Raw genomic sequence first — 20,685 nt, forward strand, 5'->3', positions numbered from 1 at the left:
AAATGCCTCCAGGTTTTTAAAGTACAGTCCTGGCACCAGCAGCCTCTGCCCTCTCTGAGGCAATTACTTGTAGAAATGTGGGGTTTTGACCCTCATCCCAGACCAATAGGCTCAGCAACTTTGCCCAGAGAGGACCCTACTAGGTTCCACTGTCCCCAACACCTGACTTCGTCACTATCTCGTACAATTATTAATCTGTGATTACAAAAAAAACTTACAGTATTTTGTGTCTGTTCTTTTTAAAGAATAAACTTAATCTGCTCCAAACAATGCAGACCCTTAGCTTTCAGAACCTGCTAACCAGTCCCACATTTCTCGTTTTTCTACTCTCAACTTCTGAGAGGGTGCAGTTTTCTGTCATCCTAAAGACTAGAAATGTCGGTGCTATATTCACATGCCATGGCATCTTCTAGATGGCATTTGAGACAGTACAACTGTCGCCTGGCCCAGAGACGGCTCTGTGTGTGGAAAAAATCAACTTGGAGGAGAGTCAAGGACACTATCATGATAGGTGGCATCTAGGGACAGTTTATAAATAAATGGAAGGCTGGTATTGGAATCTGTCTGATTTGTATTGTAACCCATATGTTAGCTAAGGCCCTTTTCTCCCCAGGATCTAGAAGAGATTATTTTAAGCTCTGTTCCACAAATAGGAAGGTCCAAAGACCTCCTCAAGATAGCTACAAATTCTGCCAGTTTCATACCAGCTCTGGCTTCAGGCTCCCGCTTCTGTTCCATCCGCGCTGCTCATGGCTCCTCTTGCTCTTTTGCTGGTGTTGCATCTGTTCCTTGTGCAGCTCTAGAAGAAGAACTTAGATCTCTCACATAATTCCCACTCACAAGTTATTGATAAAACTTTATCAAATTCTAGAAACCTACATTATGTGACAATTGGTGCTTTTTTTTTTTTTTTTTTTTTTTTTTTTGGCCTTTTCTTCTCCATCCTTCTATTCATCCTTCCATCAGGAAGGATGCCACCTCAGACCGTAGAGACAAAAGTTTCTCCTACAGACCATAAAGAAGTAATCAGGAAGGGATGGAGTCCCTGAGGGCTCTGTGAGGTGGAGCTAGCCTGTCAGCCCTGGATAACTGACCAACAGACTCTTTCGGGGAGAGAAAAGTGACTCAGAGTTAAACCATGGTAATGGAGCTGAACTGTATCCCAAGCGGAACACATAGGATGCAAGGTGGGGGGGAGGGGAATGCTTGTGTAAAAGACAGGCTGAAAAGATTCAGGAGTGATTAGGGTGATGGCTCAGCGTGAGTCACTCATGTTTTGAAGATACTAAAAATAAGCCACCAAGATTTCTGTTCTAGTTTGCTTTCTGGTGCTGCGATAAAACACTGACCAAAAAGCAACAGGAGGAGAAAAGGATTTGTCTGGCCTATATGTCCGGGTCATGGTCTATTGTTGAAGGAAGGCAAGGACCATGGAGGACTGCCACTTGCAGGCTCACTCTCAGGCTTTTGCTTAGCTAGCTTTCTTATACGCCCCTCCTACACTAGTTAACAACCCATCTGCCACAGACAAGCCCACCACCCAGTCTGATCAAGGCGATTCTTTGACGGAGTCTCTCTCAGATGATTCTGAGCTGTATCAAGTTGAGAGCTGAAGCCCAAAGAGGACACCGTCTAAGACCACATGAAATTGTTCTTCGTTCAGTGTTGAGCAAGACCTTGTGTTTCCTCTTCCTCATAACTTGTAGACCTGGTGCAGAACTTCAACATTTTCTACTGTTTAATGGTTTTTCTATCTTCTTATGTTCTTGTTTGGCCCTAGACATTCTGTTTGGCGTTTCCCAATTCCTGAGAGAGAAAGCCTGATTAGGCCACGTTGAAGTTGCTGGACACTAGGTAGTAGGATCCCATAGGTAACTGGTCCACTTAGCTGTGGTTTAAGAGGGACATGCATTGACCCTTTGGAAAATCTGTGTGTGTGTGTGTGTGTGTGTGTGTGTCTGTGTGTGTGTGTGTGTGTGTTCATGTATGTGTGCACATATGTATATGGATAGAGGCCAGAGGTCAACGTTGGGTATCTTCCTCACTTCCTTTCCACCTTATTTTTTGAGCTTACCAAATCATCTAAGCTAACTACCCAGAAAGTTCCAGGGATCTGCTGCCTTTCTCTGTGTCCCTGACCCTGGAGATCATGCCACCATTCCCTTCCCAGGTGTTTTTTTTGTTTGTTTGTTTGTTTTGTTTTTAAAGATGGATGCTGGTGATCCAAACTCACATCCTTGTGTTTGCACAGCAAGCACTTTACCTACTGATCCATCTTCCCAATCCAAAAATATCTCGACTTGGAAGGCCACACACTCCAGAGGAACTGCAGACACTTGGGTGATGACTACTGTGTGTGTGACACAGGTGGAAGCTTAGCTTGGCGTCTGGGCGTTCATGGGGTTCAGTAGAGTCATTTTTTTCCTGCTCTCTCCAGTACCAAACACAACACCTGGTTTGGGGGTGGGGGAAGACTTAGAAAACTCTCACCGCGGGAATTCAGACTAGACATTCACCAATGGGGGTTGGAAGTGGAAAAAATGTGAACATTCCCCAAGGAAGAGAGCATGCCATGGTTTTCAAAGTTGGTGTCCAGAGCCAAAGTGTCTAGTTTCATCTTTTTCTGAACTCCAGTGCAAAAGAGTGAGCGAGCAAGGGAGAGAAAATCAACACAACCCAAGGAAGGTTTGTTTTTGCCTTCCCTTTAGAAAGCAGCTGTCAGTTTAACTTATCTCAAAATACTGCCAGGGATGAGCATGGTTGAAAATGCGTTTTATCTGTAATTAGAGAGATTACATTAAACACTATTATTTGCAGACACACATTGAATTAACCCTAATCGAGGCTAGCAAATAGTAGAGCCTGCCTATTTTTCGCCTCAAAATTTTTAGAAAATTGTGACAGTTGACACACGGGGACAATGCTGACGGGATTTCTTTCTGTCAAATGCCAGACAGTAATTGTAATTGCCTTTTTAAAAAAATGTTTTAAGCAGTTCCGTTGGTAAATCAGAAGTTGCCACAAATCAGGCAGATAGTTTTGAAACATGGGGGCTGTTGACTGTGCATTCCAATATGAGTTTAATGAATTGATTTTCTAAGGAATGTAACTTTGCATCTGTTTTCAGGTGTAATTAATTCACTCTGATTAATGTGATTAGCATGGATATTGGTGGATTACACAGGATGCCCCTTATTTGTTCACTTGTTTTTAATCTGCCACGATGTCCTTTGGGAAATTATATAAGTGATTTGGGGGGCTCTGTCTTACTGGTGCCTCTGATCACATTGAATTTCTGCAAAAGAAGAATCCTGGTGGGAATTCACTGATTATTCGCAGACAGTGCAGCAATGTACTTTTGTTTGAGGGACTTATTGAAGTTTACACAGTCCCTGCCTTTAAGGAGCTTATAATCCAGAGGGGAAGATGGGGCAAACATTCCAGTGTGAGTCACTCACAAGGAAGAATGACCTGCCCTCAAGTTCTTTCTCACCACAGTCCTCCCAGCTCTCCGGACAGCACTGCTGCTGGGGGTGTGCCAATGGCAGCCCTCACTGCCATTGCTTCCTACTCTCCAATGCTGTCTTTCCCCAAGAACTCCAGGCCTGGGAAGGGGGTACCAGATGCTCCCAGTTAGCTTCATTTGTCTATTGCAAAAGTAGTCCCAAGCTAAATCCACATCTACCCTTTGCCTCCAAACTCACTCACTGCAAATGGCTCTTGTGTCCACCCGTGCAAGCTAAGTCCACCACTGTGAGCCTCGGGACAAAGGTACATTCATCCGGTGCATGCGATTCTTAAATAGCGATGCTCATCTTACAATGGTAAAGGGGACCATCTAGGAAGCTTGTTGAGAGATATTTTCTTGGTACTCCTGCCCAAGGATTCTGATTCGGTTGACCGAAGAGGGGGTCCGTGAATTTGCATTTCTAACAAGCTCACAGGCAACACCAATGCTACCGAGCCAGCAGCCACATTCTGAGAACCATTCGCCTTACAAAACAAAGAGGCGCCACCTCATAGCCATTTAAGTGGTCACGGGTAGAGAATGAAGGCCAAGCCGGCCAATAAGCATGGTAGAGATTGTGAGCCAGGTGCTCACCCATCTACGGCACATGGAAGCCCTGCCCATTTAAAGCACTGTACTAGGCCCCAGAATACAGTGGGTGAGGCTATGGCACAGATGACCTAGCTTTCCTTGTCTGCCTCGCCTATAGAGAGGGGATAATAATGCCACTGTGCAATAACTTTATGAGCCATAGTGGAGGACTATATTAAATACCTAATTCAGTCCCTGGCACATTGATTCTCAATAGGGATACTTAATAAATTATATTAGTTCGTATTTAGCTTTGGAACTATCCACTCTAAAGTGACCTGTAAGTGGTAAGTGTTACACATTTGCTTGTTTGCATACTGGAGATGGACCGTGGGCTCTGCCTTCGGCTCTAGTGGCTGTTATTGCCTTTTTTGTGTGTGTGAGCTTACCCAGTTATGGAAAAATGTTAAGTGAGAAGAAATGTCAAGTAACCAAAGACATGATGAAACACTGAGGGTTGTAGAGCCCAGAGTTTTGTTTGCTCTTTAAAATTACTGGGCTTGGGGTTTTTAATAAACTTGACACTTCCCACGAAAGGCCCTTCCCCCAAATTATACTGTTTTACTATCTACGATTCTTCTGGCCCAGGACTTCCAGATAAGATGGCAACTTCTCATGAGTAGATGATTATAGCTAGACAAATAAAGGGAGAGGAAATATTTTTATCAGCTCAGCAACAGCTTCTTCAGTACCCCGGATCAGCACGTCAGCAAACGTTTGCTGCTGTCAGACCCATCAAGTGTCTCCTCCATTAAGTTGGTCTCTTTGCAAGCTAATTAAAAGATCCTCACAAGGAAATCTACAAACTGTTGGTAGGGATTTGTGGAAGGGTTTCCCAGTGCCTGCTGCCAGGGCACTCGGACAGATATCATAAACTGTAAACAGTGTTTTCACTATTGCATAGCCACGCCCCTGATACTTGATGGGGGACGGGGCGGAGGATCACAGCAACTGCAGCTGGGTGGAGTTTACCTGGACTGTCCTGGCTCACAAAATCAAGAAAATTCCCCACACAAGGGGAACTGGAGACCCTAAGAGGGGGGAAAAAGGCCTGGTAAAATCAGCAGCAAGGATAGCCCAGACCAGGACAGTGGAGACCGAGTAGCAGATCCACCAAGGAGACCACACCTTTCCCCCTTCCCCTTCCCCTATGTGGACATGTATGTCCAATCTTCACCCCCCCCTTCTCTCCCTCCCTCCTTTGCTCCCTGTGCCCCACCCGCACCTTGCATGACAAGAGCTGCTCCCAATGAACCTATTTATATACTTTAACTTATCTTGCATGAAAAGCAGTCCAACGTCCTCATTTTTTAATTATAGGAAAAGGGAGGAGAGTTAGCTTACAAGCTGATCTGCTAGTGGATCTGACCCACCTCTAGGTTGCTTAGCAACCTCTGACATCATCACTGGCCACCACCTCCAGATGTTGTACTAGAGGCACCAGATATAAAAGGACCAACTGACTACCTCTCCCTCTCTCTTGCACTTTCTCTAAGGGGCGCCCCTCCTCTCTCTCTCCCACTGTCTGTCTGTCTCTGACTCTCTTTACCCTCTTGACCCACTCAGGTCCTAACTCCTTTCCACCTCCCTATTCCCCAAATAAGCTCTCCATATCAGATCTGTGGCATGCCACTCTATTTATTTTTAAGTCCTAACACAGTGGACAGGGGTTACTACAGAGGCTCACCACTGGTCAAACTGCTGAGAACACATATTCTGTAGAATGTTCAGCCATAAATGAGATATCTCTATTACACCTTCTACCAAAAGTTCAGGGAACATTATGGCAGAGTGGGTGGAAAGATTCTTAAGAGCCAGAGATCAGGGAGGAATGTGATGAACAGTTCCTTCTGGTAACAGGACCATTGCTCTTGTGAATTCACAGCAGCTGTGTTTGCTTGTACAAGATCAAGCCAATCAAAATTCCAGCCTCGCAGGGGGCAGGACTCTTAGCCCCTGCCACTAACTGAAGGACTATTAACAGTTGGAGGCTGCTAAGGGAGTCAGTTTTCATTAGGGGTGTGGCCTCTGGTGAGTTGACCATGATCCAGGGGATGGCTTTACACACATGAGTACATGAGCACCACAAATATGAGTCAGTGAGTTGTAAGAGGAAGGAAGGAAGGAAGGAAGGAAGGAAGGAAGGAAGGAATTGAAGTGGGGAGTAGGAAATTAACATGACCAAAAAAAAAAAAAAAACATTATATGCACATATGAAATTCTCAAAGAATAAGTAAAAATACATTAAAATGTTTAGCTCAGATAGTAAGAGGATGGAACAAACCTCATCCTCCTTACTAGATTCTTATTATCAATTACACTTCAAGTGTCTCTTCAAGAGAAGGTGAAAGTGGCCAGGCATGGTGGTACACACCTGTAATCCCAGCGCTTGAGAGATAGAGGCAGGAGAATTCAAAGTTATTCTCCACTACATGAAGAATTTATTGCCGTTATGGGTTACATAAGCCATTCACTGTGCACCTACATAAAACCTGTAGGAGGAGAAAGGGAGAGAAGTAGAAAAGAAGTGAGAGAAGAATATAAGGAGGAAGCGAAGGAAACAGACAGAGGGGCAGGGAGTGTAGACAGGAAGACTCCTGCTGTTGAAGAGTAGGTGAATACAGCCATGGCTAACTATGAAGCCTTTGACAGTGGTATTAATTTGAACTTAACAGAATTAAATTCACAGGAAAAAAAATGGAGAGAAAAAACCCATATACAGTATTATTTGTATTCTTTATTAGGGAGTGTAGGTTTATTCGTGTGTGTATGCATGGAACAATATACACCTAATGGATAACATAATTTTTCTCTGTGGAGTAATTACGAACACTAGCTATGAATACTCTACACCTTTTAGATTTTACTCTGCGGTTATTCATGATTTGTGTGATGAACGTTTAGGAAACACAAAGTCATGATGAGCCCCCAGGTCCTAGAAGGTACAGGTAAGTGATAGGAGTGCTTTGGGTGACATTTTTCAAGCCCTGTTGCCTATTGGTATCACCTTGGGAGCTTAAATATCTACATGACTAAGATCAGCATCTCTGGGGCTGAAAGCCAGGCTTTGTTTTGTTTGTTTATTTGTTTGTTTGTTTTTAAGGCTCCCAGGAATTATCAGTGTGAGAACCACTGCATCCTGAGGCCCTCCCGCATCTCCTTGCTCTCTTGAAAGGCTCTCCCGGTCAGGCTTGCATGGGGACTCCTCTTGTTCCCACAACCTAGCTGAACACTAAGAGACACGGCAGTGTTCCTTGGCTCTAAATGGCAATAAGTTTTATTCAGATTTAAAAGCCATTTCCAAATGGATGGTGGCTAGAAATGACTTTGGCCACTGGATGGTTAGAGGAAGAAAGGGTGGGACGGGAGTTGGAATACCCAGGTCCTCTGAGATCTGTCATCTTCTAGCCCTGTGACCTCCAGAAAACTACTTTTTTCTGAGCCTTTGTTTTCTCCGTAGCTCTGCCTCTCTGGCCTACTGTTAGGATGAGGGGAACCAAAGTACTTGAAAGGAGTTTTTAAGATGAGGTACTGTAGAAGTATTATTTTATGTTTCAATCAATGATGTAAACACGTGTTCAGGAAAAGACAAAGCTTGATTTAGTCTCTCACAGGGGCCACTCTACGAACAGGGAGACCTAAGTTCAAAGGGAATTAAATAAAGGGTGAGTCCACAAGCTGGAACTAAAAGCAACTTGACAGGCCAAACATGAACTGCTCCTTTCTCAGAAATCCAGAGAAGAGTCTCTGAGAAAGATCTTCCCTATGCTTTTCTGATGGCTTCCAGGAATTTATCCCAAAGTAGTGATGTCCCAGAATAAATAGGTTTTCTTCTCATAATTAAGCCAGAGGTTCTGGGAATGGGCTGAACACAAGGCTGAATTCATTACCAAGATTGCTTGCAATTTAATTCAGGTCTTAAGGAGGTGGGTCCAATGTGTCACTGGGAAAGAAGCCTTCCATCCAGACAACAGCCTACATATGTCCTTAGATTGACTTTGAAATGGGACATTTCTCCTCATCTTGATTTAATTTATTCTCTGAAATAATAGGCTTTAGAAGGAACTTAACGACCACACCGCCTAGGGGAGGAGCTCACATTAGGTGGGACCATCTGAGACAGCGTTCAACAGGAACAATGACTGGAGGATGTCAAGTGCCCTTCAGAGGTAGAGACCATGAATTTTTCATCTTGTCCTCTCTGGGACACCGTATTCAGAACTCAGTGAAGCACTGTGCTGGATGCTCCTCCTGAAGGCACACAGTTCCTCTGCCTGAGAGGAAGTTGATAAATATTTGTGGAATGCACAGCACAGCCCTGCCTCAGGTCTACTGTCACACAGAGGCATTTTCCTTCTGTATGTCTTAGCTCATGAATGGTTGATTTCCTCCCCGCATTCTCAGAGTTAAGATACGTCTACCCTGAAGACAAACCAATGCACCATAGAATTACAACTTCATAGATTCTGAAGAATACCCACTCCGTTTTCCCAGATGAGTGAGAAGGGCAAACTGAACAAGGAGAGAGAGGCGGGGAGAAGCTATCAGGCTTGGTGCCTGGTTTGGACACAAAGTTGGATGGTGGTGCTATTCTCGGACAAATGAAGGACTTGTGTCTTTGAGGGGAGTCATAATGAAATGAGCTAAAATAAGTAAGTAAGTAAATAAATAAATGAATAAATAAGAGACTACATTGGACCTGCCTGCACCCAAATAGAGACATTGAAATATGCAGTCAAATACGCAAATATGAAACTCAGAGAACTGTCTGGATAGACATATTGTTGAGAACCACATTAGAAAAGCAGTTCACGGAGAATGGTAAAGGGAGCTTTAGCGAGAAAGAGGCGGCCAAGGCATTTATGGAAAATCAAGAAAAACGGTGAAAAATGAGCATAGTTGGCAAGAAAGAAGAAAAGGTGGAATTATAGGAGAACGTGAAATCAAGGGGCTGTTTTAGAGCTAAGGAACACACGCTGAATGCCAAATGCACCTTTGAACACCTCTGTCGCTAAGGACCTCCACTTCTGAACGCAGACACATTTAAGAAGCAGTGAAAACTGATGCGGTTTTGCCTTTCAAATCTAGCCCAGGTTCCTCTCTTGGGTGACTCTAAAGTTCTCATTAAGAAATGGAATTTGAGAAAGTATTTCTCAATTTATCCACGTTGGCACAGTACAACCTAGAATAGTCCCTCCGTTGTCAACTCGGTATTCATATTTTCACTTCTTTAGTTATGGTAAGTTCCCAAATAAACAGAAATGCAAAGTCACATCGTGTAGGACACGATCAGACTAAAGAGTTTTGCCACTCATCTGGCACAATGCTATCAGGTCAATTCTTTCCATGGCAAGACTAGTGGGGTTTGTTTTGGTTTGGTTTGGTTTGGTTTTTCAAGACAGGTTTTCTCTGTGTAGCCTTGGCTGTCTTAGACTCACTTTGTAGATCAGGCTGGCCTCTAATTCACAGCGCTCTGCCTGCCTCTGCCTCCCGAGTGCTGGGATTAAAGGCGTGTGCCATCACCACCCAGCTAAGACTAATATTTCTATCAAATGAATTCCTCAGTTCAGAAATCAGGCTATAGGGAAAAGTATGGGGCCATAGCAAATAAGGCGTTCTGTATGAGCAAGCTGCTTCTCTTTCTGTAGTGGAGATGGCCCAATATTATTCAGCCTCACCTGGGTGGCGTGAAAAATGGTGCCGGTTTTCACTCGGTGCTGGTGTTTTGTGTTGGCAGTTGGAGACAGCTTTAGAGGAATTCAAACTATGTTTAGAGAGAGGAAGCCCACGGTGTTAGAGAGCCTCCACCTTGAAGCCATTGCTGCTTTATTTATGGATGTGGTGAACGAGAAGGGTAAATAGGGAAGAGACTGACTGGCAACCAAAGCCCAAGTCATCTTGTCTGCCTCATCTTTTGGCGAGTTACTCACCTAAGGCATAAATGCCATATTCTGTGTCCATTTAGAAAAGCCCATCCTTATAACACTTCCCAGGCACCACTGCCTCCAGTTTTCTTTCTCCTAACTTTATGACCAGTCAACCAAACTCTTCATGAAAGGAGACACCTGTAGCCATGACAATCTGTCTGTCTTAGTCAGGGCTTCTACTGTTGTGACTGAAAACCATGACCAGAAGCAATCTAGGGACAGAAATAATTTATTTCAGTGTACAGTTCTCAGGTCACATTCCATCACTAAGGGAAGCCGGGGACCAAGCTCAAGGCGGAAACCTGGAGACAGGAACTGATGCAGAACCCACGGCGGCTGCGCAGGAAGCATAGTGACTTGCTCCCCATGGATTGGTCAGTTAGCTTTATTTTCCATTTTCCCCCCAGTTTGCTTTCTCATACACCCCCCCCATACTACCTATCCACAGATAATTTTGCCCACAATAGGCTCTCTTGCTATTCCCCTGTGAGGCCAACAATGACCCTGAGTCAGATTGAGAAAACCCCATCCCTAGTCTAACCAAGACAGCTCAGCTAAGCCAGTACACTGGCTTTATGGATCAGTATTTTTTATTATTTTAGCATATATATACATATACATTATACATATAATACACGCACACACACACACACAAACATAAATATATGTAATCTTCATTCATATCGGGCCAGCAAGAAGATGGCCCAGAAGGGAAAGGGCGCTTGTCACCAAGCCTGACAACCTGAGTTGGATCCTCATGATGGAGGAACAGAACCGGCTCCTTCAAGTTGGCCTCTGACATCCACACATGTGCTGTGATGCATGCATGCTCACACATACATGTACACAGGTGCAGCATAAGTAAATAAAGAAGTGTAAAAATTTTAAATTGTTATTCTTCGCCATCTAAGACTTAGTTCACAAGGTTTAACGCTTTAACCATCAAGTTCTTTGTTTAAAATTCTACTTGTTACTAGGGAAAACTGTTTGCTATATATATATATGGTCTTCCCTGTTCCAGTCTGAAGAAAGTACTTCTGTTCTGGGTGGGTCCGAGCTGGGTCTGAGAATGATAAGTGGAGTGATGAGGAGATGCGGAACGATCCTGGAGAGACACAGGAGTGTGGAGGAGAGTCAGGCAGGCAGAAGGGGGGCTTTTCTGAAGAGAGAGGAAAACTACTGCCCACAACAGAAAACGAGAGAAAGAAAACATATATTCAAATGGACTTTTATTACAGGTGGAAATGTGACTTTTGTCATATAAACACACTCTCATTAACCCCTTGGAGGTTTTCAGCAAAAAATATCCTCTTCTGATGCACATATGGAAAAAATAGTTGGTAGACTTCTACCAGGCAAATGCCTATGTTAGCTGCAGCTTCAGTAGCAGGCTTGCAGTGAGAGCCTGGACTGACCCGGGAAGCATGCTACACACCCCGGAGGCACTGGCCGATGCAACAATGCTATACACTGTTACAGAGCAGCAGCGAGTGGTCTCTGCCATAACAAAAGACAGGAGCAAACAGATTATTCTTTGTTTCAGGGAGATAAAGGCCCAAATCAATCAGTCCATTACTCAAAATCAGCATTCATGATGTAACCAAAATGCAGACATCTAAGCCAATAAATAAACAAAAATAAATAAATAAATAAAGTGAATTGCTGTAATGTAGATTGTCTTGAGAAGGTTTTGGCAGCCAGAGGGATGGAGCCACAGACTCTTGCATTTTTGGAAGAAATGTTTCTTTTCCCTGTATCTAAAAGTCACACTAAAACCTTCGTGGCATAAAACAACAATTTACTGTATTCACCTACTGTTAGTTGGGTCTTATGGCCTGTGTGCACACCTGGGAAGGTGTGAGGAAGAGAAAGGCAGAAGGGCCTTGGAAGAGAGACTCACCTTTCCCTGGCACAGTTTTTAATAAGACCAAGCTCATCAACTCACCGACTAACAGATATTTAATAGCTCTATGCATGGACCATATGACTAAGACAGTGATCCTGGCTGTTCCACCTTGATGCCGCTCCACTTTCCTCAGCCATTTGCAGGCTGCACCACCTTTGGCAAACTATCAAGGGAACATGGAAGAAATTTAGCATAGTATCTCATTATATATCTCAGATCCATTATCTTGGCATTAAAGATCAATAATCTACAACAGTGGTTCTCAATCTTCCTAATGCTGCGACCTTTAACATAGTCCTCATGTTATGGTGACCCCAAACCATAAAAGTATTGTTGTTGCTACTTCATAGTTGTTGTTACTACTGTTGTGAACCATAATGCAAATATCTGAGATGTGGGGTACTGCTGATCTAGAAAATACTGATCCTGCGTCATCCAACATATAATTGTCTTGTTGGAACCTAAAAGTGAGGTCATACCACTTAAGAGTATCTACTGAAGAAGTAAAATTTCCAATGTCATTTACCACAAAACGTGACTTGCACGGGCAGATGGTAGAATGAATGGCCAACAATACATAGCAAGAAATGGTCTAGAAATGACCAGACAAATATTTGCAAGAAAATCCCAGATCTTCCAAAAGAAACAAGAGAATCGTGCTTGAGATTAATGGTGAGCCGGGTGGAGGTGGCACATGCATTTAACCATAGCACTGAGGAGGCAGAGGCAGGAGGATCTTTGTGAGTTCAAGGCCAGCCTGGTCTGCAGAATGAGTTCCAGGACAGCCAGAGCTGTCAGAGAGAGAGGCAGAGACAGAGACAGAGACAGTTTAATGGTGAGGGTCCTGGGATGCTGGAAGTCAAACTCAAGAAGAGAACAGGTAGAACGGATTGAAACTGTCTGAGGGAGAATCTTCCCATGACAAGGAACTCACATCTAAGGAACAGAGGAGTTGACATTTGAACTGCCTTACTTCCTCACAGTTTGTGAGTAACACTCCAAGAAGAAGACAATTCCCATGGCTATGTCTACCTAAAAGTCACACTAAAACCTCCATGGCATAAAACAACAGTCTACTGTATTCACAATCTGTGCACCAGAAGTTTGGGCCTCACAGTAGGGATGGCTGAGCCTCAGCTGTGGAGGCATGAAGGCTGTGGTGGGGTGGAAGGACTCAGTGGGTTGGATCATGTGAGGTGGAGGGGGTCCGTGGTTGATACTGATTTTGGTGAGAAGCTCAGTTGGGCTGTTGGCTGGAAGAAAGACAAGTGGCCTCTTGATAAGATGTCCTGCATGAACTAATTTGAGTTTCTTTGTAGCTGTGTCATAGCCATGTTCTAAAAGTATTTCCTAACAGCCAAGCAGAACAGTTATCACTTTTCATCTGACCTTGAACGTCACATAACATCCTCCAAAGTCATGGCCCACCCAGACATTGTGAAAGACAACACAGATTCCGCTTCATGGACTTTTCCACTTAACCATTTGCCACCTTAGGCAACATTATCAAGAGGGCATGGTCATCTGTGGAAAATTCAGTTTGCTTCAGATGAATGATATTACGACTGAACCTCTCTGCCTCTTATCTGGACCTTGGGGAACTCTTTTCATGTCCCTCAACAGCTGAAACAGAAATCCTGCTCTGTTTGGGGAGCCCATTGGATAGCATTTCTTTGGCAATTGAATTGCGGTAGATTAGTGTTGTACACCTATGTTCCTGTCACTCAAGAGGCTGAGGCATGGGGATCATAAGTTCTAGGTCAGATTGGGCTAAAGAGGAAGGCCCTGCCTCAACAACAACAACAACGACAAAATTAGACTAGGGAAGTTAGTAATTATCTGGAAGGAAAAAAAAAAATTTCCAAACACATAGATTGGAAACAGGGACAAATTAACAATGGAGGCAGGATGGAGAACGGAGAGAAGTAAAAAAACCAATGAAGTCCACAAAAGAAAAAGAGTTTCCATGGTGTATAACCAATCCTACTTAAGAACAAAGAGACAATGAATTTTCCCCATGGAATGAGACTATTGACTGAGATGAAATATTTGTTGTGACTATGTACAAACATGGAGCATTCTGCCATACTTGGCAGTGACGCCTCAAATGGGGGCAGCATGGCACATATTCCCCCAGAGACGCTATATCTCAAAAATCACATGATGATTTGCCTTAATGCCTGTTATAAATTTTTATAATGGGTTTACCACATTTGTTGTTTACTCTAGTAAGCTGGTTTTTAAATGTTCTATCTCTTATTTATATACTAAGTATCTATCATCTTCATTTGTTTTGCCTCTGAACCTAGATTCTTCTGGAGTTTGTCAAACAATTTAGTCATCACCTCCTGGAACAGTCTAGCACCAGGTGGCAGCAAAATCTGAGGGCTGAGATAAAATTCTTGGCAGGGAAATAAGCACCTAATGCGTGAGACTCTACTTCAGCCTTCAGGATGGTCAACAGGGAACTGGAAACCTATTACTTCCTTACTTCCTTTGTTTATGTTTAGCAAGTGTTCTCTGCCCGCCCCCTTCTCTCACACTCTTTGTGGTTCCTCAGCGTCCACCTCATTTAAGTGACGGATTCCAAGCTGTTCTCCTCTCACCCTGCCCTACCCTTTTCACGCGTGTAGACACAGAGACAAAGCCAAGTAGCCCAGAGTACTCTGCTGAAAACTAGGTTCACAAGACCAAGTACTAAGATAGCTAGGCTCAGAGGCGGAGCAGCAGAAACGAAGCGGCAATCATGTTCTGTAAGTGCCTCTTTAAACTGTTCTTTAAGCCTCTACCTCCCTTTCAAACCCCCAAGCCTCGGTAGGAGAAAGAGAAGGCTAAAAGTGGAAGGGAACATAGGTCTCTCTAAACTTAGTTCTGGCTGGTTAAGGTCCTCAGGTTCTCTGAGGCAATCTCAGTCACCAGTACACCCAGCAGCAGCCTTCTTCCTTCTCCTATGTCTATTCCAATGCCCCCACCCCACCCCTCCCCCGAGTATCCCTGGAAACATACTCTGAAGTGTTCTTTTTTTTCTCTCTCTCTCCACCACAGAGGCCCTGGAACGTTTCTTGCTCTGGCATTTCTTTCCTCTCAGAGTCCTCAGAATTAAACGATCTGCCGCGCGGGTGATAACCACGCCCCTCTCCGAGCCTCTTGAGGCTGTTATCAGCTGTGGCCAAACTAAAAGCAGTTTCATATCCCGCCCTTGGGGTTAAAACACAAACCTGTTTACATAATGCGAGTCAGTTTTTAAAGAAACCAAAACTTCCACTACAAAGTTCAATCACCGGTTCCACAAAGCTGGGGAGCCTAACCAAACTCAGGCAGCAAGCAGCAAGTAAAGGAGAGATGTAAAGCAAGAACCAGTGAGGGAACTAACAGTGACAAGCCCGACAAAAGTCAATGAGGTCAAGCGCTCGGGTTGTTTTGAATTGGCTTAAAGACAGAGAAACAACTACACTCATGTCGTCATCCAGTGCACCCAAGACTTGAACTTCTAAATCCCACACAACTCTCCATTCTACCCAGGATGGCCAATGGGCAGAGTGCTAAGAACATTGGCTGGTTTTACCCTGCATTTGTTGGGTGGTTGTCTGTGAGTCTGAGGTGGCTCCTGGGTCAGATGGGAGTGCAGATGCTAATGGAGCCTTGCCTGCAGACATGGCGGTGATTAGAATGGCAGGTCCAATTTGCTCTTATTTGAGAAATTCTGCCTTCATTCACTTCAGATCCTATCTGGACAGAGCCTAGTACTTAAGCTGTCAACCTGGCTAGAGATGCATACTTTTTAAATACAAAATCATTTTAAAGTCCATCAAATGGATTTTTTTTTAAAGTTGGTGAATAAATCAAAATTGCCACACAACTTCATTTTCAGGTGCACCCTTAATCATGACATGGCTCCAAATAGTATTTTCCAATAATTGTATTTTGCAAACGTCTTTAAAATTGGGTATAGAAGCATTTAGATGGTTTCGATCCTTTTTCCTGGTTGCTTTAAAAGGTCCAGGATTCAGTTTTTGGAACATGCATCAAACTCTGAAATTAGACGCCACCATTTGAAGAATCCCTAAAAGGTTTGGAGGAGAGTCTATTGTAATCTGTCTTTATTCCCAAAGCTTTCTGCACAGCAGCGCATTTCATCACGCAGCTGTAAAAATGGATTTTCATGCCATACTCTTAAAGCAACAATAGTCTTTGTTCCGAGCAGTATTTCAGAAGACCCGTGGGCATCAACAGGTAGGAGAACTCCAGGTTTTAGAAAGAGAAGATCCGTTGTGGTCAGTAAACTGAGTCTTAGGGGTAGCCGTCATGACTGGCTTTACAAATCAAGAGGTGACTGTCTTCACCAAGAAGACAGTTATGAACACCTAACCCCAGGATGTAGTCAGCGTAGCCCTTGAGAAGGGTTTGGAGTCTCCAAAGAGGCCTCAAGGTAGCCTGGCATGACTCCAGAGTCTATACCTCAGGAACCTGATTTACTAACATAGGAAGACACCCCCCCCCCCATAGACACACACACTCTCACTGTGACACACACTAGCAAGCTCTGATACCCCAAACAAGAAGCTAATCTGTTATACATACAGCTGGCACTTGGTCCTCTGATAAAGACATTTTCCATTTATGGACAGAGCTACACAGAAAGCCAATTATTACCAAAAGTCTGCTGCACATAAGCAGAAACTCAGAACAAGGAGACACAGCGCATAATTCAAGTCTTTAATAGCTCTGTCTCTGATGTGTCCCTATGTGCTTGTCTCCAGAAGGAACAAGTCAGATTAAAGCCTTCTTTTGTTTCCTTATCTGGGCTTGATATAATGGAGGTTTTCTAGTTCTGATGTTTTAGATTCAATTTCAACTTGATTTCCATTTTCTTCTGGTGGAAATGGAAGTGTAATAGGAACCACACAAGCACAGAGAATTGTCTCAAGATATGAGAAGCAAGCAGCGCCCGTAACTACTTCACATGACTTCAAAAGTCCCTAAACCCAGAGAAATTATTTCAACAGTGTTCAATATGCAGCCAGCCAGCCCGGACACATTGAAGATCCCACCAGAGAAGAAGAGGCGCTTGAACCCTAGAAACAAAGAAATGCTCTAACATTCCAAACAGGGAAACAAATCAAACTGGAAGGACAGGAAAAGGAGTCTAGGGTAAAGCTCCAAAGTTCACTGGATACACAGTTCCTGAGTTTGCTCCCAGTGTCTGGCCACTCTAGGCCACTGTGTGCTTTCTAGCCTGGGTTATACACAGGTGCTGCTCACAGGACATAAGGATTAGCTTGCATTTAAACCAGAAAATCAATTTGATTGTGTGTGTGTCCATATATATATATATATATATATATATATATATATATATTTTTTTTTTTTTTTTTTTTTACATTATTCTGTGTTCCCAGTAGATTCCAAAGCAGCAATCTTTGCTAAGGAAACTCCTGCCTCAGTTCTTCGCAGCACCCCAGTCTCGGAAGGCACCCTTTTAGTGCCATGAGACTGCCTTGATTTAGATACCCCACACCACTTTCTTTGTTTTTGTTTTGTTTTTCTAAGACAAGGTGTCAAGTAGCCCAGGTTGGCCTGAACTTTTTATGTAGCTGACGCTGGCTTGAAACTCCCAATCCTCCCACCTCACCTCTCAAGTGCTAGGATCCTAAGAGTGCACCATCACAGCTAACTTGGGGGTTTCTTTCTAAAGCTTATGTTTTGTTTTTCACAGGCAGAAAGCCGCTGTCCATTTGGAGCCCAAACGGATGTTTGATTTGTTTCATTTCTCAAAGCAAAATATCTATAAAAGCAAACAAGCAGAACAAGATGAACTTACATCAATTACAGAAAAGTAAAGCAAAGATTAAGCAGATACACACGAGCAAGGCAAGTGGTTTCATTGCTGCGTTGTGGGTCTGTCTTGTAAATTAGCCCCAAAATCATCTTTTAAGGTTTTGGGTTTTGTTTTTTTAATTGAAGGAAATATCTTTTGACATCTTCAAACTCTTGAAAACTTTATTTATTTATTTTATTTTGAGTTTTTCAAGACAGGGTTTCTCTGTGTATCCTTGGCTGTCCTGGACTCTATATAGACCAAGCTGGCCTCAATCTCAGAGATCTGCCTACCTCTGCCTCCTGAGTGCTGGGATTGCAGGTGTGTGCCACCGTGCCTGGCTTGAAAACTTTCTTGCTCCCGTGTTCACATTGTAAATTTAAAATGATAGAAAAGATTGAATGTAGCAATGCAAACAGGCGTCTCTATGCATTCCTTTCTTGTAGTCCAGCATCATATTCTGAACAATATAAGCAAAGGTTAGTAGCAGGACAAATTGCATTTCATATGTATGATTTTAAAAATCAAGATAAAAAAAGAAAGAAAACAAAACAAAAAAAACCAAAACAGACAAAAAATAAAAATCAAGATAACAAATTTCATCTTCTAATGTCCTCATAACCTATAGATATTAGTTATTCTATTTAAATTTAAACAAACTTTTAATTAAAAATCTTTTATTTCTCCATTTCTCTCCCATCCCTTTATGTCCGCCCACATCATTGTTGTCCAACCACTCCCTCAAATTCATGGGCTCCTTTTCTGTAATTCCTATTGTTATATGCATGCATGCAAATAAATATACAAGGGCAACTCTCTGAATCCATTTAGTGCTGCTCATATGTATATTTCTTTAGGGCTGACCACTTGGATTGGGTCATGGGGGAGGGGGGCTCACCTGTGGGGACAACTAATTCTCTCTCTTTCAGCAGTCATTGATGAGCTGTAGCTCTCCATCTAAAGGTGAGGCTCTGTGAGATTTCCCTATCCATGTTGGCAGGTCATCTGGCATTTTCATCATTCAGGTCTTATTAAGCAGCCATGTTGTTTAGATTTCATGAGCGTAACTCCCCTGTTGTAGCTAGAAGACATCTTGCAGCCGACTTGCCAGGTCTTTGGCTTTTGCAATCCTCCTGCCCCCTCCTCTGAGCTGTTACCTGAACCTTGACAGGGGTTGCATTGTAGATTTATCTGTTGGAGTTGGGCACCGGGTGTGGTTTTCTGTGTCTGTCTCTGTCTGTGGCAAAAAGAGGCTTCTTTGGTCTTCTGACTGGTCTACAGAGCAAGTTTCAGGACAGCTAGGCCTACAAGAGAGACCCTGTTTCAAAACAAACAAAGAAGCTTCTTTAATGAGAAGTGGGAGCTGCACTAACCTTTGGGATGTAGTTAGGAATTATACTGGTTAAACAGAATTTTTCCAGCACAGGAAAAATATTTAGGGATTTTTAAGTTTGTATCTTAAACTATTTTGAAAAAATACATATTTTAAATGCAAAGATATTAAGTTACTGATAGATTTATGTTATATTCAATTATTTTGTTATACATTACTTTCACCAAATTTTAAAGGTTGGGAGACAGCGCTAGTGCCACAAACTAAGAGTTGTAACATTACTTTTCTATATACTCCATCTGTGTCAGTTTCCTCTGGGGATGTTTCAGCTTGTCATTGCAAAAAGTTAATTAAATGGGAAATAAAGATAAGAGTTGGTATCTACTTGTAATCTACTTCATTCCAGAATGGATAGAAAGTGATTCACTAAACTACCTATAATTCAACAAGGCTTTATAAAAGCTGGAAAGGATAAATAAAGGGAGGAGAGGATGCATACTTTGAATACTTTAATGTCCTGTGTACTTACCAAAGTTGGCTTTGACTTATGGATTGCCAACCCAGAGAAAGAAACAATCAACTCTATGATTGGTAAGTTTTTCAAAGTCACTTCAGAGGAATACAACATTCCAGGCTCTTTGTGATGCATAGTTTTTATTGTCACCTTGACACAATGTGGAACTACCTAGGATAGCCAGGGCTACACAAAGAAACCCTGTCTCTAGATTAATTAAGTAATAATTAATAAACAGCAAGCCACCTAGGAGGGACTGTCAGGATCAAATTGGTCTGTTGGCATGTCTGTGGAGGACTGTCTTACGTTCGCTGAGGTGGGAAGACCAGCTGTTGTTAGGTACTTGTCTGTTGCTATGATAGAACACCCGACAAAAAGAAACAGGGGAGAAAAGGCTTATTCTGTCCACCATGGCAGGGAAGGCATGCGTCAGGAGCATGAGGCCTGCCGGGTAGGCAGAAAGCAGACAGAGAACAGGAAGAGAATCCTCAAAACCCACCTTGGTGATGCTCTTCCTCCTGCAAGGCTCTCCATCATCCTATAAAGTTGCTGCCCCCCCATACCCCCCCCCACAGTCCTCATATCTGTCTAGAAGGCCTTCTTGAAAGTCAACTGCAATAAAATTCATATGTCATCCACCAATGGTAGCTATCAAAGTAGTACTTTGGTTTTTTTTTTTTTTTTTTTTTTTTTTTTTTTTTTTTTTTTAAGTGTTCTACATGTGTGCAAATCTTCATCTGTTCTTACAAATCCATTCTTTGCAGTCAGGGCAAGGATCTTCCATCACCCCTGTTCTTCCGTGCAGAGACTAAGCTTCACACAGACCATGTGCTTATCAAATGGATGTCACGGTTTGAACTTTTTAACTTTTAACTTTTATCTTTATTTTATATGTATGACCATTTTGCTCACAGGTATGTCTATGTACCACATGTCCACAGTGGTCAAATGAGAGTATTGGATGCCCCAGAACTGGAGTGACACACAGCTATGGGTTGTCTTGTGGATGCTGGGAATCAAACCATGGTCCTTTGGAAGAGCAGGTAGTGAGTGCTCTTAACTGCTGAACTGTCTCACCAGCCCCATGG

The sequence above is a fragment of the Acomys russatus genome, chromosome 2, assembly GCF_903995435.1.
Source record: "Acomys russatus chromosome 2, mAcoRus1.1, whole genome shotgun sequence".
Lineage (NCBI taxonomy): Eukaryota > Metazoa > Chordata > Mammalia > Rodentia > Muridae > Acomys > Acomys russatus.